We start from the raw sequence: 27,453 nt of genomic DNA, 5'->3' as shown, positions 1-27,453 counted from the left end.
CACAATTCATGGTTATTTTTTTTTTAATACGGCGATATTCATAAACCCAATAAAACCAAACTCGTCTCTTTTTTATCACCTCATTACAGAAGTCCAAGAAAATGTATAATAAACTAAGGTATCTCTATTTGAAATTTAAATTTATAATGACAATTGTATGATATCCTGATTTAATGAATTCCGATATAGCATTTTTATATTTTTTCCAAACAAATTTTTCACCCCATTATGAGTGGAAATTCTAAAATAGTAACATATACTTATAATATGTACATGTTTTGTATGTTTATTACTTTCCTTTTGAGCACATCGAAGTATATAAACTTCACTTTCTCGCTTCCTCCCCCCCCCCCCCCCGGGTCAACCCACCTCCCTCGTACTTAGAGGTGAAAGCTAAGTAACCCCTTAGGTATACCTATACCTTATTGATGCCAGGATTCTGACCTTCTGCTGGTGTTAAATAAGAGTATTATCTTTGTTATTTATTGAATTACTTCCCCCTTTGTCACTCATTAAACAATTAGGTAAAAATATACACTTGTTACTCAGTAGTCTACCTGTTTCACCTGCTTGCGTGTGAAATTTTCTGAAATTTAATAGGTAGTTAATAGTTAAACGTACACTCAAATGTCATCTGAAGTATGATTTCTTGACATGAAACGAAAACTAACTCCCTTTTCACCGATTTGAACTAACGTTTTTGGAATACAGATATAAATTGCATAGGCCTACTACGTCATTTTTTTTTTTTTAAGTTTTTCATTCAAATTTTCTTTCCTGTTGCTTGAGTTTAATCGGAGATAAATTATAGGCTATTTGTAACACCGAAATTATCCTTATTACATCACAAACCGGGGAAAGTTTGGTTCTTATAAAACAGCAGTTTTTACTAGGTAGCCTATACGTAATCTTAACAATACCTTACCTTTAGCTTGATATGTAGATATTGGAGATATTTTTTTATTATAAACAAAACTTACCCCGTTTTGACCCCCTTAGTGGTAGAATTCTACAAAAGAAAAAATAACACACTATGCAACTTTTTATGTATTTTATTCAAGCTTGATTTGTACCTTTTCCTTTAGTAAATTCTTTGTAAAAGCAAATTTACCCATTTTACAGCTTGTGGTGAAATTTAACGAGATTAGTGAATAAGAAATTGTAATTTTAGTTTGTTAATTATGTGAAGGAAATATCTCAACTTCAGATTGATTAGCTCATGAGATGTTTTTTATAATGAAACCATATTCACACCATTCCTCTCCTTATGGGTAAAATTTCGGAAAGGAGTTGTGCATTACGATAGACTATGTTTATTATTCATATACTTACTTCTACTGGATACCTTACTACCCGCTTTATTAGCTTCAGACTATGATTTCGTTTAATAAATCTCCACTTTTCACCCCTTTCCAGTCAAATTTAGAAAAAAGAAAAAATAAAAAGTTTTATGAAGGTTTACTTATGGATGTAGGTCTGTTATTCATGCTCGGTTTTTTACCTTCCACTATATTTGCTACAGATATATTATTGAAATTATAGGTAGGTACTTCTTTAGGCGCGTTATGAAAATAATTATGATAATTAAATTTACAATGCGCGCGCAACATCCAACCAAAATTGACAAGATGAAAATTGGCTACATACAAATTTAAATTTTATATGTGCTTTTAAATCATTTACTTTAGTGTTTTATTTTGAATACTGGTCCATATAATTAATACATTTATTTATTGTGTATATTAGTGATATATTATGGTTAATAAACCTTTTCAGTGTATTTTCAAGTGTGAGGTTATGTTCCCGTATGTATAATTTATATGTATAATATATTATTACGTTATTAATTAATAAATAATTAAAATTTATAAATCAAAAGAAACATTCAAAAATTTATTGATTTTCATTATGAAAATTTATCTCAAATATTTTTATCAATTAATTAATTTTGCACATGTGTTTATATTAATATTGAATACTGAGTATTTATTTAAAAAATTTAATTTTGCATAATAACCGTATTCATAATATATATCACTCCAGTACTTTTATTATTATCTTTCCTTAAATTAGTTCTATGCAGTAAGTTAGTTTTTTATACACCAAGTAGCGACGTATAAATTCTAACGCGCGTACATAAATACACGCACCCATTATTTTATTATTGGTAAACCAAACGTAGACTACAATATTTGAGTAAGAATTAAAAAAAAAAGTGTATGTATTTTGTTAATTTATATGTAACTTATTCATACTAAGTTTCCTACGTCGATTTAAGTTTTCCTTATAAAAATCTTGCGCATTTACACGCTTCAGGGGTGGAATTTCTGAAAACGATAAAAGGAGTTTTCTAGCTTTCATTATACCTAATAACTTATTTTCGCGTGATTGACTTCGGAGATATGATTTGTTTTCGTAAAACCATAGGCTATCTTACCCCTTTTACACACGCTAAGGAGTAAAATTTCGTAATAGTATTAACGTTAGTGAAATACCTTAGATAATAACTAAAATGATTTTACAAAATCCGTTCAGTAGTTTTCAAGGCCATGCTGAAAAAAAAACAGTAAAAAAAAACAATAAAAAAATATATAAATCTTGTTCCAAATAATGTAAATACCCATTTACAACGTTTTTTTTTTTTTATAAATCCATGAAATTTTGATATAAGTACTTTACCTTTCCATTGTTTCAAATTTATTTTTAATTCATATTCAGTTTTATAGGTTTTAGGCCTAACTATAGTTTTTTTTTTTTGTCTTTCAAAGCTTATGTCCTGCTGATATGTAGTAATTAATTACTTAGCGCACCAATTATTTTACCTTCTCTAGCCTTTCATACAAGGCTTATTATCATTTCAAACCCACTAGCTTATCACATTTGGGTCATTAATGGAATGCAAGGTCATGCAGTACCTAGATACAATGTATAAAACAATTCGTTAAAATTGTATACTTTTTATACATAATGTAAGAAAACACTTTTATCATCGATTGAATGTATTACAAAATGTTTCCTTGTTGCCTATAGGCATTAGGTATGGGAATTTATTTTCATTGAGATTAAAAGGAAGATTAGTTATTGACATAAACAAATCTTAACTATCTTACTGATGAGCCTTTCCTCAGTTGGTTATGAAGGACTGTGGGTGTTTTAAACCCTGTTGATCAAAGTTTCGTTATTACACAGTTAGCTAGCTTTTAACACGTTGTCTTAAAGTGTTAAATGTAGGCCTAAACCCAGGTCACCCTATATATGCTTATTTTTCTCACCATGTAGGTAAATGATAGTCTACCTTTTTACCAGCCGTAAATTATGAAACGAAAGCGAAAAATTCATGAAAGGCTAGTAGGCCTATATGATTTTCCCGTTATTTACATGTTGTTTAATGCAGTGGGCACACGCTCACGAATAATTACAGCTATGAGAGAATAATTCAGTTTAGCGCTTATTGTGTTGAGTTGCAAAAATCTAAGACATATAATTGTCAGGCACTGGGAAAAAAATTCCTAATTTTACACATAGGTATCTTAGATGTACCTATAATATGTCTACCTATAGATGTATGTGCTATTCGCGTAACAAGCTATAAACTAGGCGTTTCGTAAAATTACTTTTTCCAGAAACATTAGATTAAAATTACACATTGTAGATAATTGTTTTTCAATAGCACAGGATAAAAATTTAAATAGACCAACAAATCATAAATTTACATTTTTTTTTCCTGTGTGTGCAAAACCTAAGTTATTCTCATCAAATTTCATTCGTAAGACGTAAAAAAAATATTCTTTCGAAAAAAAAAGATAGTTATAGGTAATTTAACTATCGTTGTTCTGAAAGTTGAAGTGTTGTTTTGTTAAAATTTTTTAAGTAGGCGTAGATCTAAAGCTGTCTTGTACATAAATTTAAACATAGAACAGTTCATCCTTAACGCTCTAATACATCAAGTTGGCCTAACCTAAAACAATGCAGTGCATTTGAACAGTGGAGTTACTGGTTGATAAGTGAGGTTAACATAATGAGTTTTACAATTGAATTGAAGCTGAAAATATTTACAAATACAGTAAGCCAACTTGACATAAATGAGAGTGATGTATTTATATTCAACGATATATGTGCACCTAGCCTAGATGACTCAGTAATACACACAATATCTAATTTATACAGGTCTATGTCTGACTCTATAGTACTTACAATAAATTAAGTAGGTAGCCTATACATAAGCCGGCCACTAAGCCAAAGCTGTAAGCGCCAAACCAAAGTAAGAGTGTTGGTTCACTGTTTTGCGATGCTGACGAAGTAAGCAAATAAAACAAAGTCTCTAATACGGGAATATGAGGAAAAAATACTTTATTCGTTATATAAGCCTACCATTTATCCCTAGTGTTTTGTTTACATTGCGTGAGTGTAGGCTTATACGGTAAACATTATATTAGGCTTCTTATTTGTGTTTATTAACACCAAGCAAATTTATTACGGCTACATTTTATCCTAGAAAAAGAATTTAAAAGTAATTTGTTTGAATACTAAGCCTATTTTATTCTACTATCTAAGTGTAGAAATATTCAGAATAGTTCTTTGGAACATACATACCTATCTTATATTCACATAAAATTTCTTTAAGAAAATAAACATTTCGGTGCTGCGGTTTAATTAACGGACACGTGGCAATAAAAGCGCGATGAAATTTAACATGCCTGTTTGACGTGGCGCTATTTTCACCGTAGCTGTTAGTGGCCTTTCTTATTCTTTACACACGAGGTTTGTGGTCCCACCGCCTGTGGAGAAGCTGTGACCTGTTTATCTTTCTTTCCTTTTTTTTAGACTGTCCTCGAAAGCTGTTGGCTCCGCCCTCTGGACAGGGGTTGGACGTGATTGGCTGGCCGTGCGATTGATCGGGGCGTGCTCTGAAGCGGCTCTTCGCGCCCTCATTGGCTAAACCGGCCCAGAGCAGATTTTCTCTTTCGACTTGAACCTCAGTTTTTTTTTGCCGGCCCACGCCTAGGAGAGATGCGGCGGCCATTTTAAAACCTCCTGGCGACGTTTGACAGCGCGCCAGGGCTGCTTTGGTCGGCACTGAAGACGTCATTTCTGGACTTTTGTCTTCGCTAGTTCAATAGGTCCTAGTTGTGTCTTAACGCTGCGCATCGTGACGAGGTATTTCGTACGAACTATCAACAAATAACGTAGGCTACAGAAAACGTTGTTACCTGTAATTTTATCGTTATCAAAGGCGTACAATAAAAGGAAAGGGAGGGGGGGTCTCCCCCGAAGAAACCCTAAAAAAAGTATCATTTCTACCAACAAATGGAGATAATTTGAAAGCAAATAGCGGGGGAAATGGTTGTGCCAATCCCCCCTTTTTTCCAGCTTATTTTTCGTAATGAAATGAATTTTTGTGTACGCTCGTAATCATTATATTTCATAAGGCTTATACCTATGCATCAGTAAATTATTAAAAGCCTACGCCTACTGTGTGCTTTACTTTTTTTCTATATTATACAAGTTCTGATAAGATATTGAACGAATAGGCCTAGGTGTTCTGTTTTGAAAATGTAAGGTTAACTGAATATTTATTTTTGTGACTATGGCAAAATTGAGTTAAGTAATTTGTCCACAAAGTTGTTGAATCTTGATGGTCATAAGTAAGATTATTTTTTTATAACTTCTAGGCCTACCACTTAAATCCGAGCTAAGACACGGCATTTTTTATTTATTTGATTTGCCTTTTAACAAAAGCGTTTTTACGAGCATGTTGCTGAGCTGTGCAGTTTTACAAAATATTTCTGTGCCACATACAAAAATAACACTGTAGCGTCGTGTTTGTCACAGGTATAAGCCTATTTGAACTTAAGAACCCGTGCTTGTTTAAATTTAGGGATTAGTTCTTTATTTGTTCTAAAAATATTTTTTCAAAATAGTACTTTTCTTCTTCCTTTTTTGTTGTTTCGCTGTTAGAAACTAGTCCATGACGAATCTTTTTGTAATATTCGATAGGTAACGGAACATTTTCCATGCAGCGGGGACGCAAATCTGAATGATTCGCAAGTGTTGTCCGCGGGAAATCGTTGAAAAAAAGGGGTGGGAATTCGTGGCCCGGGAGTTTTGCGCGTGGATTTCAACCGATACAAGTCATATTTGGATATGGTGCCCCCTGCCCCCCCTTCCTCCTAGAGATCTACGCTCATGCCATGCAGTATTGTTCCATCTCCACGAACAACACACCTGACGTGATGACAGCAGTAGGCTCGTGTCAATGTGAGCCGCTGAAGGAATTAGAGGGGTGTGCGAACAGCACAACATACCGGACACTTGAGGCCGGGTTTACAAACTACGCAACAACGAAACACGCAACATGCAGCAACGTCAGATAATCACCGTCATTTATAAAGCACGCGAGTAGCAAGACATCACCAAACCAATAGATTAAAATAATAAAACAGTACAAAAAATTCTCCCTCGGCCTTCTTTTGATAATTTATATTTATCATTAAAACAAAATTAATTTTAGTAATTTTATTTAAAAGTTTTATTTTCTTTCGATGTGTGAAGTTTAACAAGCGTAAACATAATACATATAATAATACCTATATATCTAGCATCATGGGCATCTATGCACATATTTTTTCGTTTTTTAAAAGTTTTCGGAACGCTTCTCTTCAAATATGGCGGTTGGAAGCGCAAGCAGAAACGCAAGAATGTTGGAAGTTGAATAATAATAGCGTTGCCTTACTATGCCTTGAGTAGTTTATAAACCAGTAACTCTATACTTAGTGTGATAGCTGAACATTTTGCATCTTGCGTTCTTGCACATAGTTCGATTATACCAAAACCAGGCCTAAAACGGAGGTCGTGACCGCTCTTGATTTTATAAGTGTGGGTATTCCTGGTTTGCTGATACGCTGCCTTTGCCATAGCGAGATGGGATATTACTGTTAGAATTTTAACAAAAGTGCTAGGATATCTCTGCCCTACGGGGCACACACAGTGTATGACTCTTTCAAGGGCTTTGTTAGGATGATGATTTGAATTATTATTTTATGGGTACAGTTTATATTTTAATTCACATTCTGTTTTAAGTTTAATAAAAGCATCCTTATTAAGAATAATTGTTATTGATACATATTTTTCAGGGTGTCCACATTCTGGAAAGTCAGGGAATGTCACAGAAAAATCAGAAAATTCACTTGAAATCCTGGGAAAGTAACGCAACTTCCCTATTGATAGTAATTTGAGGGCAAAGGGTCATGCTACAGTCTGCCAACACCCACAATGTATAACGGCGTATGTAAGGTTCTGTTTGAACTAGGCTAGGTATGGGAATGGTGGAAGCTGGATTTTATTTGTTGGTCAATTATAATTTTTTTTTTTAATATTTAGAGAAATTAGTAATTTTGGCCATGGGAAGTCAGGGAAAAGTCGGGGAAATTGATTCCAAATTATTGTTGACCCCTGTTTTTGCATATTTGTCACCTATTTGAGAGACAATAGTTGTTAAATATGGTAAATACAGTAGGTAGGTTAAATACTTATCTAAGGAGAGGGGGTGAATATGCATGGCATATTGGTAGACCTTCCAATGAGAGGTTACGTAAGTGGACTTATTATTTGATTTGTAAAAGGATTAGATCGCCAAATTTTTCAAGAATGTCGAAGATTAAAATTTCTCGGGAATGGTTAAGCCAGCATAGGTACCTAAGCCTATTGTGTATTGTGCCTTTTTCAGCCTATTTTCCTTAGGAACAAAACTTTTGCGAGATTAATTTCCTATGTGTGTGTACCTATGTGTATGTGGTGTTTATGAGTAAGCCTGGGTGTTTATTTATTTATTTAATTTTCTATCACTTGTCTTATGACGATTAATCTCGAATTTGGAAGTTTTTCTTTACCTACTTTTAATTTATGTAGGCTTTTAATGGTCAAAACTGTTTGACAAACACTATCGCTCTATATAAGCCCGAACATGTTCCTTAAAAACTCCGAACGTCTCATCAAAAACAAATTAAAGTTTTTTTTTTAAATTAGATTCTGTATAAGAAAAACATTTAAAATTTTCCAATAAATTGAACTATAGGTAATGTTCTATCCAATTTTGACAATTAAATTTGTTAGGCCCAACAAGTGATTTATTGTTAAATATTTTCTCAATAAAAACGAATTTCGGTTTGTATAGGTTTATACACACTATCACTCTAACTAGATAAACGCAACATTACAGAACCTGAAATAGGCCTAGTAACCAGAATGTGAATTGTATCTAAATATATATAATTAAAAAAATAATATTTTTATAGGCGATAAGAATGTCCTAAAGAGGTGTAACTGTTATGGAGGATTTAAATCTGTGCCCAATTTGAATTAAATACGACAGGACCTACTTGGACCTCTATAGTCTACAAAAATAATTTCTAATCACATTCGATAGGCTTTATATATAATATGTTCTTAATAAAAACTAACTTCAGTGACTACTGATTAAAATAGCCCTTGAACGCTACGTTTTATTTAACTCACGCAATAATTAAAATTTTAACAATACTTAAAATATATGCAATGAACTAAGAATCTTTAAAAATTAAATAAAGTTTTAATATTTTTTAAAATAAAAATATTTAATGTATTTATCATTATTTCATGAAATATTTTTAAACCGTAATAAGTTTTTCATATTCAGTAAAATGGGATTTTATTTTATTTTTTCTGTATTTTTCAACACAAACTTATTTGTAAGGTCCATAGGTTGATAACACTAACAATTACCTTTTTATCTAGTATATAATACTACAACTAGGCATATACACCTATAGGTATAGGCCTATAACATTAAAAGTTCATTATATATTTTCTATAAATAATAGTCTACATAATTCAATTGAATAGGATTAAAAGCATTTGCCTAATTTTGATAAAATATGTCAAATCCTTAACTGAACGAATTTATATACAACTTAAAATTAGGATATTTTTAATCAATTATAATTATTATTAGAAGATAGTAGTTAACAAATAATAAACCTAAATTATATTGAAAAATAACTACAAAAAATGTTTAAAAATTATAACACAAATATATATTTTTTAAATCATCTTTAAGAACAAAATCAAACATTTAACTATTTGAACGATTTACCCTACTTTGATGAATTAAAATTTTGCATTATATTTTTCAATATAAAATATTTCGAAATAAATCAAGGTTAATATTCTTGACACCAGGCCAACAAGTTGACAGACGTTAATACTTACTTGACTTTAAAATGACTTACAGAAACATCAAATAAATAATATTACAAACTAAATTTTTAAAAATACTAACCTTTCGATTTTATTCAAAAATGTCTCAAATTTTATTTTATACTCTACTATTTATGACTCCTGTGACATAATAAAATAGTAGTTACTATATCAATCTATTCAATCAATGATTTAATTAAATTCGTATAGTGTTATGCAAAGTTTTGAAATAGTTCTTTGAATGCTTCTTGCAAGGGGGGAAAATTGATTCAAGGTTTAGTTTTAAACATACGCCATTGTGGATTACAAGGCAGGCTATGTCATAAGACACCTCAATAACAGACAAGAGAGATAAATATGCAATCACACAAAAAACAAACCAAAATCAGGATATGTCAAAAAATTAAACACCAAGACCGCGCAGAAAATTTTGTGGAAGGAATAAGTCAGAAAAATGATACAGCACAGGTGAACAAGTGGGTTGACAACTAAGAGACAGTTGCGACAATAACAGTAAATAAACACAAAAGATACCTTGGGCAACACAGCGACAAACCGACGAACTCGCGACGACACTAAACACAACGACAACACAGAGACGCACAGGTGAATCCAACGATGTCACAAAACCGATATTCTGTACACTGCAACGGCGACAGCACAGACAAACACAGATGGCTGCCTAAGACGACAGTTGCGACGTTTAGAAAACTGAGATCTGTTCCCGTCATGTCACAAATAGACTGACTTTGTCGTAGGAAGCCTACACTGCAAAAAATGTTGTGTAATTTTAGACTAAGTATCTCCACCGATGTCAGTGTAATTGCACACCTACGTGTGTTGGTGTATTTTTACTTAAACACAAGAGTAATAACACACCAACACGTGTAGCTGTAAAATTACTCTAACATCGGTGGAGACTGCTGCCACATACATTTAGTGTAAAACTACTCTAACATCGGTGGAGACTGTTGCCACATTCATTTAGTGTAAAATTACTCTATCATCGGTGGAGACTGTTGCCACATTCATTTAGTGTAAAATTACTCTAACATCGGTGGAGACTGTTGCCACATTCATTTAGTGTAAAATTACTCTAACATCGGTGGAGACTGTTGCCACATTCATTTAGTGTAAAATTACTCTAACATCTGTGGAGACTGCTGCCACATACATTTAGTGTAAAACTACTCTAACATCGGTGGAGACTGCTGCCATATAGGTACATTTAATGTAAAATTACAATTTCCATTGTTTGGTAAATATATCATTGAGGTTGATGTATTTTTACTCCGTGTTATATAAATTTACAAATGTATGCTTTTGTAAATCTACTACTACAACTATCAAATTTACTGCTTTATTTACTAAATAGTCACTAAAATAAACATGTTAGTTTTGACTACTAAAATTATTTAATTTTCCATAGCTTATAGTTGTTACTGATAAAGCGTACTGTAAACTTATTTTTTATTTTATCAACTTTTAATAATCAGATAATTACTTCCTATAATCTGAGTGACCTAGCGGAGAACCAAAGTTACAATTTTCTGATTGTTTGTTAAGTATCGTAACCGCACGACCATTATGCACAAAAACAGTTATGAAGAAATGGGGATAAGACTTTCGTAACCTCTTGTAAATTAAATGGGTTTTGTCAGTATGAATAGTAAAATAATTAGTATTTTTGCAGTTTCTTGTTCGTTATAAATTTACTGTGACAAATTGTACGCTCTTTTACAATCACGTTCGTGTGTATATACATAGCCACTACAAGAGTGTGCTGGTAAACAAATAGGATATTGATAAATTTAACACCTAAATTATTAATTTCATTGTTTAACTGACGTTCTAGAATTGTAGAACTCGATCTTCTGCCAAATATATGTTGAAATTGTGAAAGTAGATCAAAATACATTTTTAATGTGTAGACTACTTAAACTTTACGCTTGGAAAACGTAAGTAATAAAATTTATAACTATTGAAACGAATTACATAAACACTAATGAAAATTAAAAACTTGGCTGTAAATAAAGTCTCATGTCATATAAGAAAAATTGATTAAATAATTGAGAAACGTTTTCGTGGTAAAATTGCATTTAATTTCCAGAAATAACTTATTGTTAGATTTGATAATTATAGTTTAACGTTTAAGGTATAGCAGAGCCTACGAATAGTTTGTATTTAAAAATTAATGAACGTAGAGTTACGATTGGAATTTAAATTTAATGAACCACTAAGCTAATTATTTAAAATCATTACATTACGCAAATTTTAAAATAATTTCCAATCAAGTTTTGCTGAACAGAAATTATTTAATATCATTAACAATAAAAGTAAGTTATCTTTATTTTGATCAGTGACGTTAATTAACTAGTTTATGTAATAGGCCCATTAAAAATTATTTGGAATAATTGTTTATTAACAAATTTAAATTGGCTTTTACTCACTTTCGAAAGTCATTTTTATTCAAAGAATTTATTATAATACGACCTGTAAAAAAATTTTGCTTCATTTACGAAGACAATTTGTGTTTCCATTTATAAAATAATGCGTTTACGTCAAATCATTATACATTATTTTATGTTGATCAGGTAAATTATACCAGTGGATTTTTGTTATAGAAAATAAATTTTGTTTTTACTGATGTTTCAAACATCTAATTGTGGATTCTAACCTACAGACACTTTAATACAACCATTTTATTTTCTGTTTCTGTAACAAAATCAATACCTACCAACTGTCTAGCCTACTTGACGAAGCCCAAAATTAACCTGACGAAGCCTAAAACTGTAATAACAACCGCAATAAAAAACAAATTTACCGAAAAAAAAGAAACCTTATAAACGTTACAATTCTTTTCATGTAGCCTATACAATAGTTCTAGGAGTCCATTTTAATTACATATAGGTATACGTGGCGATAACTGTTTATCTTATCATGCACGTGTTAACCTGGTTTCATTATCTCAGTTAGTTGCACGATGAATATTTATCTTTGTTTAAAATTCACTGTCTTTAAGTTAAATATTTTTTTTAATTTTATTCAACTGTTTAGGCACTAGTGTAAGAGTAGCACATCAAAATAAACCTAGTTTATTCCTTTTAACGGTTCTTTAACTTTAAATGTGCCTTTGGTGGTTTTATTATGTCAGTAGTGGCAGCCATTGATTTTTTCTCCACGAATAATTTGCCACACGCAGAAGCAGGTTTTTCATCCTACAGATCCGTACATAAATAGGATGTACCGTAAAATGTTTTGAATCTGCTGGTTTGCAAGTATTATAATTATAATTAAAAATTTTGAACTGATTAATAATGGCAGCCGCAACTATTTGTGTCTTATTATAAAAAATGTAATAACTTTAAAAGATCGTTAGGTATGTATTAAATTCTGTATGCGAGGTAGGTGAGGCTGGAGACTTTAATCAAAAAAAATCTGTTAAGCCACATTATGTTTAAAAGCATAAACATAAACGCATTGAGAGTTTTTGATTATTGAAGTCATGCTTAAGAAATAATACGTGAAAATTTTTAAAATGATATGGCCATAGTGCATGGAGCCTCCATTTGTAATATTCCACAATGACATTACAGGGTCACCGCTTGGAGTCCCGTAAAGACGAGTTGGCAACGCTAAGGCTGCACAGTTCGGGTGGCCTGCTCGCAGAGGCGGAGGCATGCGATACGCGAGCCTGTGTCCGTCAGCGCCCGCCAGGCGGCCATCTTGGGGCGAAGGAGTCGGCGCGAGGTGAGTTTCCAGACGTGGGACCGTGGGTTGATTGTTGCTACGTTGCCAGCTCGCTCTTCTTGCCCGTCCGATTACAGGTCATTATTTTATATTTACCTTCCACACGGTTAACCTTTCCGACTTTTCGAGCGTCTGAACTTTCACAAAATAAATATATAGCCTATTATATATATATGCATCGCATAATTTTTACATATTTAGCTGGCAAAATTGCATGTTTAATATTTTTGTGCAGTAAAGATAAGGAGAATGAAATTGAATATAAAACTGGAACTTTTTTATTTTTTAAGTCAATTTTACTCGCTACTATGTGATGCTTTCTAATTAATTTAAGAAAAAAAAATGATTTTAGCTAACCTTTAAAAATACTCAGAAATGTTATGATTTTAAAAATTTTAATAAAAATTAAATAAAAAAAATTTGAAATAAATTTGAAACACACCACGCAGTAGCCACCAGCATTGCCACTAAACCAAATTTTTTTAGTATTTAATTCCATGTGCACAAAAATGCTATAAATTCAGATTTACCAGGTAATAGTACAAAAATGCAAAAAAAAAAAAAAAAGAGCGTGTTATTTATTACCTACATTTGATAGAAGTGAAAACTTCTTTGGCAATTCGAACCTCTACTCGAAATTATAACGTAAGGGGTAAAACAGCAGAGATAAAAAGAGAGACAGAAGACAGTTTTCTAAAAACAACACAGCTCGGAGTTTAAGAATTTAAAAATACTAACCTTTTTTCTATTTGTTAGAAAATATTGATTAAAATTAAAATGAATTAATGATAATGTGTTAACAAAATTATTACATACTTTAAAATAACTGCTCAATTTATCTATAATTTTTTATCAATTAATAATGATTAATCAACAATAAATATTACTCACTGTTTAATTACACCATAACATGTTATATTAAGATTTTCAGGACCCCTACTACAGCATGAAAAAAATACTAATTACAATTTATACACGTTTTAAAAAGTAAATCAACTTCAATAAATTTTTTGTTAACCACATTTATAATATAACTTAGTAATTACTTAGCAAAACCATTTTTACAATTTAATAACAGGATAACACAGCGCGGTGTTTTTTGGCTTTCATTTGTTTTTAAAGTATTTAAGAATCCTTACCAATATTGTATTTATTAAAAATTTGATTAAAATAAAAACAAATTATTAAACACGAATAAACTAAATTATTACTCAACTTTGAAACAACAGATCAGGATATAAATAATTATTGATCAGTCAGTAGTGATTAATTAACAATAAATATTATTCACTGTTGAAATACTCAAACCATTAAGAAAATTTGTTTATTAAATATCAAATATAGGTTTGATTATACTAAATTATTTTTTAATTTAATTTAATATTGGGTAAAGTTTAGAATTGATCGAGCATTCTTCCAGACCGATTTTGTAGTTCTGCAAATATCACCTTATCATTGAGTTATAGTGCAGCAGATTCTGCCAATAGACTACATAGACATACTAAAATGCATTCATAACCATGGATAATGTTTTGCCGTCTAATGAATGAACAATAACGTGTCCGCCGCTCCGAAATGCAAAAACTAAACGGCACGGATCTACGTCACGGCAATTCTTTACATTATAACTATATTGCCACAAAGTAAAAATAAAAATAAAAATTAATATTCCACGCACGGGATTTGATTAAAACTTTTTTAACTAGCATATTCTTTGTTGGACTTAACATATTTACATCTCGTGGGCTCATAATTATAATACGGTGTGTGATTTAGTTAATCAGATGATAATTCGTGACAAATAATTACCCTGTCAAATTAAAGCGTGAAAAGCGTTATACAAACAAAAAATATTTAGTTACAAAGATAAAACAATAATCATACAACACTTTTTAACAATACTGATTTACACAAGTAATTGAAATAATACATAATTTAAAGAACACAATGTTCTTACGAATATGGCGCGTGGCGCGGTGCAAAACAATGAGCTCAAACCCTGTTGTGTTGCCCTCTGCCCAAATACTCCATAACTAGATGCCAACAATCGCGTGGTGTCAGGCGCAGGCGGGTCCCTACCGCCGTGACCCGCCTATCCCTGCAGCATGGTAGGGATTAACCTGAGCCACACGCCACCATGTGGAGCCCGCTCAAGTCATCGGGGCCTGAAAAGTTCTCTGCACCGTCCGCAACCTATTTATTCTCCGTCATTTTCGCGCCAGAAACATTTCAGAGGAAAAAGAGCTGCGCTGCCGAGGAGAGAGGTCGTCTGACGGAGCTGCTCTGCCAGACCATCCCGATCTTCAAGGAGCCGCCCTGAAGTGAAGAGCGAAGAGATTCGACAAGTTGTGCTAGCACTTATCAAGTGCTACACAGCCACCGAAAAAATTCCTGTGCGCCCAGTGCGCACAGGGGGAAAGGTTAAAGCTGTTGCTGTTTAACGACTGACTTGGACTCAACAGCCAAGCAACACTGACTACACCCGGGGTTAAGTCCCCCTTGGCCTAGCCGCTTGCGGTCAGTGGGTGATTCTGTGTGAAAGGCACGACTGACTGAGACTAGACCACAACGATGGACACCTCGGAGATGGCTCCCATGCCCTCCGGCGAAACCACGAGTGACTGCCCATGGCAAACGGTCCAGGGCAAGCGGCCGAAACGCAACCACGATGACATGGTAGGCGTGGCCGGGGGCCCCTCACCCCCCGCGCCCTTCGCAGCGCCCTCAGCGCCCTCAGCGCCTGGCGCGCCCGCAGCGCCCGCAGCGCCCGCACAGCCACAACAGGCTAGCACAAAAAAACCTCAGATCAAGCCGCTCTTTGTCTTCCTGGACAAAGGGCACAACTACCCGACCATCTTCAGCGCCCTGAAGAACTCCCTTCAGGAGAAATGGTCGGTGTACAACCGAGGCCGCGACCAACTCCAGGTCCAAACGGCATCAGTCACCGAGTACCACACCGCGATCAGGGCCTTAAAGGCGATCGGCGCCCAGTACTCCGTCCTTCTCCAGAAGGACGAAATTCCAAAGAAATTCGTGTTCCGCGGCGTACATCGCGAAACCCCGGCCGAATTCCTGACCGAAGTCTTCACCGACATGCAGCTCCCAGTCCAGTCCTTCTGGTTCCTGGAGAATCGCCAAACGCGCCAGAAGTGCGACAAACTGGTTGTCGAGGTCCCTCAGACCTGCGACACAAACACAATTCTCGCGATCAGAGAATTCGCGGGCATGATCATCCGCGTTGAGGACTACCGTCACCCCGCGGGTCCCTCACAGTGCAGCACCTGCCAGCGGTTCTCGCATGTCGGCAGAGGCTGCAGCGCCAAACCAGTGTGCCGCTGGTGCAGCGGGCCCCACCGCGCTCCCGACTGCCCCCACGGAGGACACCGCGACCACGTGAGGTGCGCGAACTGCGGCGGGCCACACGCGGCCAACTACCGCGGCTGCTCGGTGTATAAGGCCGAGACTCGCCGACACCTCCCCCCTCAGCAGAGGAAGGAACGCGAACGCCAGTCCAAGCTGGCCATGCGGGAAAACCGGCGAGCTGCGGCTGCCTCACAGGCGCAGCCCCAACACCCAGGCCCCTCTGGCCAGCATCCAGGCCCGTCAGGCCAACAGGGGCCTCCGAGGCCCAACCCATGGGGCCCGCCCAGGTACCCGGAGCCGCAGTACTTCGGCCAATACCTGGCTCCGGCACTGCAAAACCGGTATGCCCCACTTACGCAGGGGCCTACCTACAATGAGGTAGATTACCCGGCCATCGCGAATGACTACAGACCACGCCGGCAGTACCAGGGACAACCAAAGCCGCACTTCAAGAAGCACCATAGTGGCCACAAAAATGGCGGTGGTGCTTCCCACGCGAAGCACGCAGAGCGAGACAGGCAGCCGGCCACACCCGCGGCACCTACCCCCTCACCAAAACCGACTCCGCGGGTCAAGACCCAGGCTCCCCCCGCCCCAGCATCTGCCGAAACAATGGCAGTAGACGCGGCCCCAGGCCCATCGACCGAACCACAGGCTGTGCCACACAGTGAGCCCGCACCTGCGCCAGACATGTCGCAGTTCCTCCAGGTCTTGGAACAGTCCGAGACCTTTAAGGCTGACCCAGTTCTGGCCGCGACCATCCTCCCTATGTGCCAACTCATGGCCATATGGTGCAATCCCGCAACGGAGCTTAAAGAAAAAATCAGAGCCACAATGGGCTTTGTCCAGGTCATCACTGCTCGCCATAATGGCAGCAAATAATCAGGGACCCGACATAACACAATCGACCAACCACACAAACTTACACAAAATCCTTTTCTGGAATGCGAATGGAATAAAAAATAAAATGAACGAATTTATTCATCACCTCGACAAATATAAAATAAATATTGCGGCAATAAATGAAACACACTTGCAACAATCCGATCGGTTCACAATTTTAAATTACGTCACATACAGATGCGATAGACCAAATAATAGAGGAGGGGGCGTGGCCTTAGCTGTGCATAAGAGTATAAAACACTCAGAATGCCAGCTCCCTCCCTTTCCAAATTTAGAAGCTGTAGGAATTAATCTTGTAATAAATAGGCAGCAAATTAAATTAATTTCTATTTACGCGCGACCAGGCAGATCACTAGAAGTAGCAGACCTAGATTTACTATTTGATGTAGGCCCTTCGTTTTTAGCAATCGGCGATATAAACGCGAAACATATAGAGTGGAACTGTAGGTACCAAACAGCGAATGGTAGACTACTCTACATGCACCAATTAAATAGAAACTATCATGTCTATGCTCCCTCAGAGCCCACGCATGATTTTGGTAGACAAAACACACAACCAGACATTTTAGATATTGCACTTAATAAAAGAGTAAATTCCGGATTTGAACTTGAAGTTGTGCATGAAATGTCTTCCGATCACTTTCCGGTACACATTATATTTGATGATGCAAAAACAGAGTCAAACACGCCTCGTAAAATCAAAGATTATAAAAAAGCCGACTGGGGGGGTTTTCAAAATTATCTCCGAAATAATCTACCGGACGCGGCCGAAATAAACATAACAGACAGTGAAAATCTAGAGGCAGCAATCACTGAATTAACAACAAAAATTCAAACCGGAGTAACCAGGTGCATTCCAGAAAAGGAGATTAGGTTAATGCATGACGAGCTGCCAGCACACATAGGCCAATTAATCACACAAAAAAGTCGACTGCGCCGCGAATACACACGACGTAGAATGGCCCAAACCAAGCGCCGAATAAATGAATTACGAACAGTAATATCAGACGAAATTGCCCTTTGGCGAGCGAGCACATGGGACGCAAAAATTTCTAGGCTCAAAATCCAGGACAATAGTGCCTGGACTATGACCAGACGTCTCCTAAATAAAACAGATAAAATACCACCACTACAAACAGACACTGGTATTGCCTTCCAACCCCGCGATAAGGCAGAAGCCTTCGCGAATACACTTGAAGCTGCGTTCCGGCCTCACAATCAGCCGTGCGACAGACAATTCACTGCCCAAATATACAGGGAATTGCGCATGAAACTACAACAACCTGTAGTTGCAGAACCAGTCCCTACACTAGCGCAAGAAGTCAAACGTGTTATTAAACGCATGCGACCTAGAAAAGCCCCGGGGAATGATAGTATACAGGCTATCGTCCTAAAACAACTACCAGATGAAACACTCGAATACTTAGCAGCATGCATAAATGCTATGCTAACACTACACTACTTTCCGACACAATGGAAAGAGGCTAATGTTATAGTATTTCATAAGCCAGGAAAAGACAAATCCTTGCCGCAAAACTATAGGCCAATTAGCCTACTAAATACACTCTCTAAAGTAGCAGAATGTATATTATTGAACAGACTTAAAACACACATACGAGAAAATAACATATTGCCTGACGAGCAATTCGGTTTTCGTAGTGCACACTCGACTGTACAACAGCTAGTCCGCCTAACGGAAGAAATAACTAGCGCATTTAATGTGCGGGATTATGTAGTAGCTACATTCCTGGACGTAGAAAAAGCCTTTGATCGAGTCTTTCACGCAGGTCTAATCTATAAAATGTATGAAACAGGCTTCCCTGACTGTTACATTAAATTAATAACATCTTACTTAGCCAATAGGACATTTAGAGTCACAACAGAAGGCTCTAAATCAGACATAAAACCTATAAATGCAGGCGTGCCACAAGGCAGCATTTTAGGCCCAGTTTTATTTAATATATACGTGAGCGACATGCCAAAACCTGCACACCGCCTTGTAAAATTAGGCTGTTATGCGGACGACACAGTCCTCTACAGCCGATCGCATAACCTACAATTAGCCACAAATAGGCTACAAACCGCACTGAGCTCCATGCAAGATTGGTGCACAAAATGGCGCATAAAAATAAACACTACAAAATCAGAAACTGTAATTTTCACGCGTAAAAATCTACCACCCCACGATCGCAGGCCTGAATTAAACCTGTTCGGCGACCAAATTCCCCATAAAGACGTTGCTAAATATTTAGGTGTTCAAATGGATCGCAAACTACTATACAGGACTCACATAGATTCGAAGAAGGGACAGGCACATGGCAGAATGTGTGCATTGTACCCAGTAATGAGTAGGCGCCTCGGAGGCACAGTTAAAAACGGACTGCTGCTCTATAACGCCCTCATCCGCCCAATAATTACATATGCAGCCCCTGTGTGGGCTATAGCAGCTAAATCACACCTTGCAAAACTACAGCGAATACAGAACAGATGCATTCGCATCGCTACAGACGCTCCCCGATACTGCCCAGTCGAGGCTCTCCATCGGGAAACGAACACAGAAACATTACATGATTTTTACGTCCGAACCACACAGACATTTTATGACAAATGTGCAACACACGAAAATCCACTTGTTTCATCACTAGGACAATATGATCCAGATGAAATAATTAAATTTAAGCGACCGAAAATGGTACTTGCGCACCGACCACCGTAGAGCGCTGTGATTGGCCGGACCCTCCGGCCAATCACAGCGCGCGCGCGCCCAGAGTCCGGACCCCGACCAAATGGTTGCGGACTGTTCAGAGAATTCCGTCCAGCGCCGAGTGTGGCTATACTGTAATGGGTGGCCATGCCGCTGGGCACAATACACGAGCCTGCTGGCAGCTCAAACACTTACATCAAGCTCTCACACAGCCCGTACAACACCGTTAGAAATAAAGCGTAGGAGTTGTTGTTAGGGATCCGCGATGAAGGAGTGGGCAATTTCTCTAACCGACCGACTGCCTTTTGCTGGCGACAGGCGATCTGAAGCTATGTCCTCTCCAGAGTGTGTCCCGACACATCAACTTGCGGGTAACACAATACAAATTAATTACTCGTAGCTTCATAGCGTAGATGTTGCGGCTAGGGTCTTGCAATGACGGATCAGGTAATTTCTCTAACTGACCGACTGCCATCTTGGCGACAGGCGACCTGAAGCTATGCCTGTTCCGGAGTACGACCCAGTGCCAATACTCGCGGTTAATTAATGCAATGAAAAACACCGTGCGTACACAACATATCACTCTTCTTTTATTTTAGGTACGCGAGCTGACTGGCAGCTTGGTGGGAACAACAACATGTTGCCCCTAAAGACCAGTGCCCACCAAAACAAATGCGGACAAAAGGTCCAAGCTCCCAAATTGCTTAGTAGAATTTTTCTATCTGCCCAACTCTTCTTCCAGGACCATCCTTCTTTTCCTGTACTCAACCTGCCTGCTAATAATGCATGATATTTTGCATCCCGCATGAAAGTGCCCAGGGTTTTCCCTGTGTCTATGCAGGTTTTACCTGGGCCCAACTTATCTAGTAATTAGTCTAGAATTAAGATAGGGGAGTTAGCCATGGCGCCAATTGCTGCCATGGTTGGCCAATCCCCGAACAAAGCACACGATGCATGCCTCCCTTTCTGCATGGCTTAAACCCAGCATGATTAGGCGTAAGGGCTTCGGCCTGGGACGCACCTAGAGTCTTCCCTAACCCAGACCCCTCCCAAACAAAATACACTTAGTTTTAGTTAGGTTAGGAAAAAAAAGAGAAATTAGAAACATTTCACAGCAATGATTCACGTAAACGTTGCATTGCAATTCAGCTTTACTCCCATTGCACCCAAGAAAGTTTCACTGCAAAAATTATTTAATAATAATGTTAATAAAATATTAATAAAAACTCACTTACGTCATGGTGCTTGGAGTCCTCGGTTATAACCCGTGGGGTCATTTTATTAAAAATGGCGATGGCCTTTTCCTCCATGGAGGATACAAGCAGACTGACCCGCCATCACCAATACCAATATAATACGAAAACCAGTGTGATTTCATAACGGCCTTCTTGGTTCCGCCATTTTCTTTTGTCTGCTAGAGTTTGCTGCTGGCGTATTGTTTTATTTTTATCTGATAGAGTGCAGTAATGCAAATCACCATATCGTCAGCTGTCGTAGCAGCCACAATCTTGTTGACCATTTTGGCCGCCATATTAAAATCTTTCGTTACTAACTTAATATATTGGTTGCCAAAACGAGCATAGTGAATTTCTCATGAGACTACAGCTTGAGGGCTTGTTTCCTTTTCGGCTTACCAATCGTGAGGATTCGGATACGTTCGGGCGTCTCCGTCGCTCGGTTCCTATGATTAGGAACTCGTCTTCGGCCTCGGTACCTTCGTCGTATACATCCGCAATCCTGCACGATATTTCGTTGGTTGTGAACTTGAGTATGTCAATGTCACCTGCCAGGTGCACTACCATCCCCAACGGTGATATTTTATATTTAGTTTCGGTATTGGCTACTGCTATAGTAAAAATAGCTTTAGGTTAGTCCTTATAAGCTTCATTAAGGGGCCCGCCTCGTCAGGTGTGTGTATGTGTGTGTTGGTGAGGCGGGATGATAAGCGCGACGCTCGCTGGTGCTTCCAGCGCGGTATAGCCTCTAAGCGCAAGTCTCTGAACTGGCGCGCAGTCTTCTCGTCGGCACAGAATAACTGTGAAATTTGAGCGGTGGCCGTAACATTATATGGCGGAGATATGAAGATAAAGGTGTTATACAAGCCCCTTAAGTGCTTTCAAGAATCTGTACTGATTGTTTAATGCCTAAAAATTACTCTAGAAACACGCGTTTTAGGCATTTTAACGCTTCTAAAAATACAGTTTAAAAACTTAATCCGAAATTAAAAGTACTTTTCGGCCCTCAACGAACTCTTAAATGCTATTCGTAAATAGGCCCCACTCGGATATCTTGAGTAGTTTTTAAATCGCGTTGTTTTTCCTGAAGCTCTGCACACCGTATGTGTGCCCAGGTAGGCGGGCCCCTTAAGGTGGTCGCCTACTATGTCACCAAACGTTGTGTTGAGCTTCAGGTGTTAACGCTCCATTTACAAACCGCCCGAGATTTATTAAAAGTATCTGATTACGAATAACATTTAGGCTCGGCCTCCACTAACGATTTATAGTCGCGCGATTTTTCAGTCGCAAAAATAGAACTCATTGTTTCAAATACAAGAGCACAAACTTGCGACTAAAAAAGCGTAGCGATTAAAAAGTTGCAACATGTTCTATTATCGCTGCGTCGTGACTGTCGCTCAAAAGAATGAATCGCACGAACAGGCATTAACGTGCACCCACTTTCGATAGTTTGGTCGCAGTTCTGAAGTCGGCTTGTTCGTGTCTTGTATTAATTAACTGGTTTAAAATGTCTGATAACGAATCCACCATATGTGATGAACGCATATTAACAGTGATTGATACTGACTTACTTATTATAGAAATCATAAACAGAGCCTTGTTCTTAAAATTGTCGGGGCTCGGTTACGGTGATTGTCCGCGGCCATATTAGGCTTGCTGAAACTTGGTATACATTTGTTATGTGAGATGAAATCATTCATTTTAAAGTTTATGTTCATGTCAATGTACAGGTATATTTCGCTGCTTAAAAAATATTTTTACATTTAGTATTTGGCAGTTATCAAATACGGAGCGGCTCACTTCTGCGTTGAGCTATCTTCCAGTCTGAAGCCCAACGATTATGAGTAGTGTAGAATAGTCGGTCCGGCGCCAAGCTTCAGGCTGTGGAGCCGAGAGCGGGTCAGTGACCGACCTCTGTGACGTCACGGCAGCCATTTTTGACTCAAAAAGGACTCAAAATTCCTAAAAATTTCCCGATTTTGCGGGAACAATTCCCGTTTAGAGAGAAAATTTCCCATTTATGTCCTTAAAAATGCCAGAGGCTGGAAATGTCCGTAATGAGGGTTGAATTCCGCATCTACAAACCTCCCTAAGATCCTAACGACATCTTGTATTATGACGTCACCGTTGCACATTTCGTTACGGTCGCCATCTTGGATTTTAGAAACATTGCACATTTCGTTACGTTCGCCATCTTGGACGTGCACGACATAATCGTTGCGCGTTTCGTTACAGACACCATCTTGGATTATAGATCGTTGCACTTTTCGTTACGCCCGCCATCTTGAAATCCCGTAATTATTATGCTAGAAATTTGGAAAAAAATTATTAATCAAATGTTAATAACATATTATTTAAACACGTTCTTACATCCTTGGTTCGAACCCGGTGATGTCAAAAATAAAAAAATTACGATAGACCCTTTCTCCACGGAAGCCACTAACCGACTGACCTCCCACCACTAATGCCAAGGTGTGTGTGTTTATATATATAATTATATATATATAATTTTATTTATATAATTATATATATAATTTTATATATATGGCCAGCTAGCATGATGTCATGTCTGCCATCTCGAAAATTCATAATAATTAACCTAGAAATTCGGGAAGAATTCAAAATTCGTCAAAAATATCACATATTAATATACTGATTGATTCGATCGTCTTGGTCGAATACTTGATTAATAATATTAAAAATAAATCACATGTTCGAGAAATAAAACTCCACAAAGTTCAAATAAAAAAAATATTATGTAATTTCTACTCTACTACAGAAACACTTGCGAAAGTTAACAATCTAAAAAACATTTAGTCCTGCATTGGCGTGAAATTACTAATTCTCAGCACCAATCGGTTTATAGTCTACTAGATAGAGACCAGCCAGATCCTTTACTGACATAGTCTTCCTCTTCTTGACAGAGTTTCTGGACACCGTGTTTAACAGACTGCTTCAGATCGTCAGAAGTGTAAATAACAGCAGCCGATGTCTTGAAAGCACACTTCTTCACTTTTTCCTCAAACGGATACGGCTTACCATATACACAGTCCATCCACAAGATATATTTCAAAGGACCGTTTGTTGCTACGTCATCAGTAAGCTGATTGATTATGTTCTGTATGATATCGTCAAGAAAAGTACAAATTCTTTCGACTCACTAAACGTAGGTATTTAGATAACAGTAGTCTTTCGATGTTCCTCGAAATGCAGACTGCGCCAAGTAGAATCCATTATCATTCACCTGTAATACACCGAACACAGTCTTGGGTTTAGTTTCATGTCCATACGTCATAGCAATCGGTTGTTGCACATCGGTTTTCTTGCTTGTACGCTTACGAGTCTCCAACCTAAACCGAGGAGTCGAAAAGTCTGCCGGTTGTTCAGCAGTAGGCACACGAACTTCACCTTTACAGTTTTTCGCGTGTCGTTGAAAATTATCAATTCGAGTAAACCAAACATGGCACTCATCGCAGCGAAACTTGTTGCGAGAAGGATTCTTCGTACATTTACTCCTCTCGTGTCTCCGTACATCATGAGCAAATGCAAACGTCATATCGCAGTAGCCACAGGGATGTATAGTCATTTAAGACGAACCCGAACCAGATCATGATGTTACTGGAGTTGTACCAATCCCTGGTGTACTCTTATGCACATCAATCATTCGCTGTTGTATAGAAACGTTTACTTTCTGACGCGCAGCAGGACCTTTGCATGTCTTATAGTGTGTTTTCAACGTACCATTTCTTGCAAATCGCTTGCGACACTTTTTACAGTCAAACATTTTACGAGAAAGATTCTTAGCACATTCTCTCTTCTCCTGTCGTCGAGGATTGTTGTTGTTTGAGAAAATCTTGTCGCAGTAAATGCATCGATGCTCGTTAGTTGTTGTCGAATCACCATCCATTGAAGCCTCCATCGAGGGCGAAACGACGTTCTTCGTGGTTTCTTGAGTAACCAGCACTGAGGTCATTAAGCTGTCTTCTGCTGGTGGTACCACGACTGATGAAGTCTCCTCTAGTGTTGTCGTCGACGTCAACAGGATATGAGCAATCATTGTCGTCGCTGACGTCAGGGTTTCCGTAGTCGATGGTACAACTTCCATCGAGTTCGACGTTAAGGACGGTAAAGATGCCATCGAGTTCACAAGATCAGGTAATAACGCGACTTATGCACCAGATGTAGCAAACTAGGTGATCCTTACACCGCCGCAGTAAGTAACAAAATGAAATTCCTTTCGTCTGGGACTGGCTTATATAGGCTACACGCAACCGGTAGAATAATATGCTAGTCAAAACACGGTTCATTTACATATATACACTAGTCAAAACAACGTTAAAATATAAGCACATATGGAAGCAAATTTTACAAAAGAAATGGACACGCAATGTACGCACCAATCACTCAATGCACACACCGAACACGCAATGTACACGCAATGACCACGTAATGTACCTACACTCAATGACCACGCAATGTTCGCACTGGACACGTAATGTACACGCAATGACCACGCATGTACGCACTGGACATGCAATCTACGCACTGGACACGCATTAATCACGCAATGTACACACCAAACACGCAATGTAATCACTGGACATGCGATATACACGCTATGACCACTCAATGTAGGCACTGGACATGAAATGTACGCACTGGACACGCAATGTACACACAATGTAAACATAATGACCACGCAATGACCACGCAATGATCACGCAATGTACGCAATGGACACGCAATGTACACGCAATACACGTCATGGACATACCGAACACGCAATGTATACACAGGACACACATTTAACGAAAAGGACCACATTTGGACGAAAATTCGTCAAAAAGGGAGCACATTTAACGAAAGGGACGCACATTTGTACGAAAATTCGACAAAAAGAAATCACATCTAACGAAAAAGACGCACCTTTGAACGTAAATTCGAGTACAAAGAAGTGCATCTAAAGAAAAGGTCGTACATGTGCATACATTCAAATCAGTAGGATGCATTCGTCAATTTACGATATTATATAATGCCTCCGATTGTCTTTGACTTCAACAGTCATTGGCTCCAACAGTCATTGATTCCAACATTCATTGGCTCCATCAGTCATTGGCTTCAACAGTCATTGGCTCCATTAGTCATTGATTCCAAAAGTCATTGGCTCCATCAGTATTTAGGCTCCAACAGTCTTTGGCTTCATCAGTCTTTAGGCTCCAACAGTCTTTGGCTTCATCAATCTTTTGGCTCCAATAGTTATTGGCTCCAAAAAGTCTTAGGCATTGCTGCTATTTGGCTATTAAAATCTGATAATAATTACAGATTTTCTTGATGGCGGTCGTGATGTCATAATCCATAAATATAGTTTAAAAAACTAAAGAAACATGCTTTTAAAGATTATCAAACTAAAAAGTTAAAAATAATTTTAAAATTTAATTTATGACAATAGTATATAAGCAATACTAGTATAAATGAGAAAAAATCATGGGGCGCTTAATATACAAAAAATATGGCACAAAGCGCCTCAAGCTTTTTTCTCATTTATACTAGTATTGCTTATATACTATTGTCATAAATTAAATTTTAAAATTATTTTTAACTTTTTAGTTTGATAATCTTTAAAGCATGTTTCTTTAGTTTTTTAAACTATATTTATTTTTAACTTTTTAGTTTGATATTCTTTAAAAGCATGAGAAAAAAGCTTGAGGCGCTTTGTGCCATATTTTTTGTATATTAAGCGCCCAATGCTTTTTTCTCATTTATACTAGTATTGCTTATATACTATTGTCATAAATTAAATTTTAAAATTATTTTTAACTTTTTAGTTTGATAATCTTTAAAAGCATGTTTCTTTAGTTTTTTAAACTATATTTATTTTTAACTTTTTAGTTTGATATTGTTTAAAAGCTTGTTTTTTTTAGTTTTTTAAACTATATTTATGTATAATTATCATAGGGAAATGAGTTACCGACACTACTTATTACCATCTGAGATAACTATTTGGAGTTGCAACGTCACAAAGAAATGGTAAAGTCTCTCCGAATCATTTACAGTTAATGTATGTATGGATATAAAAAAAATGTCACAAAGAAATGGTTAAGTCTCTCCGAATCATTTACAGTTAATGTATGGATATAATCTTAGGATTTACCGGGGGAAAAAAAACATTTCTTTTTTTCTGCGTGACCGGGATTAGAACCCACGAACGCTGAATCCGAAAGCTGACGTCACAGAAGTCGCGCGCCTTAGACCGCTCGATTAACG

At 37.3% G+C, this 27,453-nt stretch overlaps 1 protein-coding gene across 6 annotated transcripts in view; it reads left to right on the top strand.

The window, feature by feature from the left end:
- LOC134529441 (uncharacterized) overlaps positions 1–27,453 on the top strand; it is a 631,226-nt gene that overhangs the window by 50,199 nt on the left and 553,574 nt on the right. For 4 of the 6 annotated variants that reach the window (XR_010074585.1, XR_010074583.1, XR_010074596.1 and 1 more), the window contains exon 2: positions 12,831–12,984. The gene's annotated coding sequence lies outside the window, so the exon portion shown is untranslated. Of the gene's footprint in view, positions 1–5,019; positions 5,158–12,830; positions 12,985–27,453 lie in introns of those variants that run through there. The other 2 variants (XR_010074597.1, XR_010074594.1) reach the window with 2 other exon arrangements.

The sequence above is a fragment of the Bacillus rossius genome, chromosome 2, assembly GCF_032445375.1.
Source record: "Bacillus rossius redtenbacheri isolate Brsri chromosome 2, Brsri_v3, whole genome shotgun sequence".
In the NCBI taxonomy this organism is placed as follows: Eukaryota; Metazoa; Arthropoda; class Insecta; order Phasmatodea; family Bacillidae; genus Bacillus; species Bacillus rossius.
The sequence above is the reverse complement of the archived record's forward strand: the minus strand, read 5'-3'. Positions and strand labels throughout refer to the sequence as shown.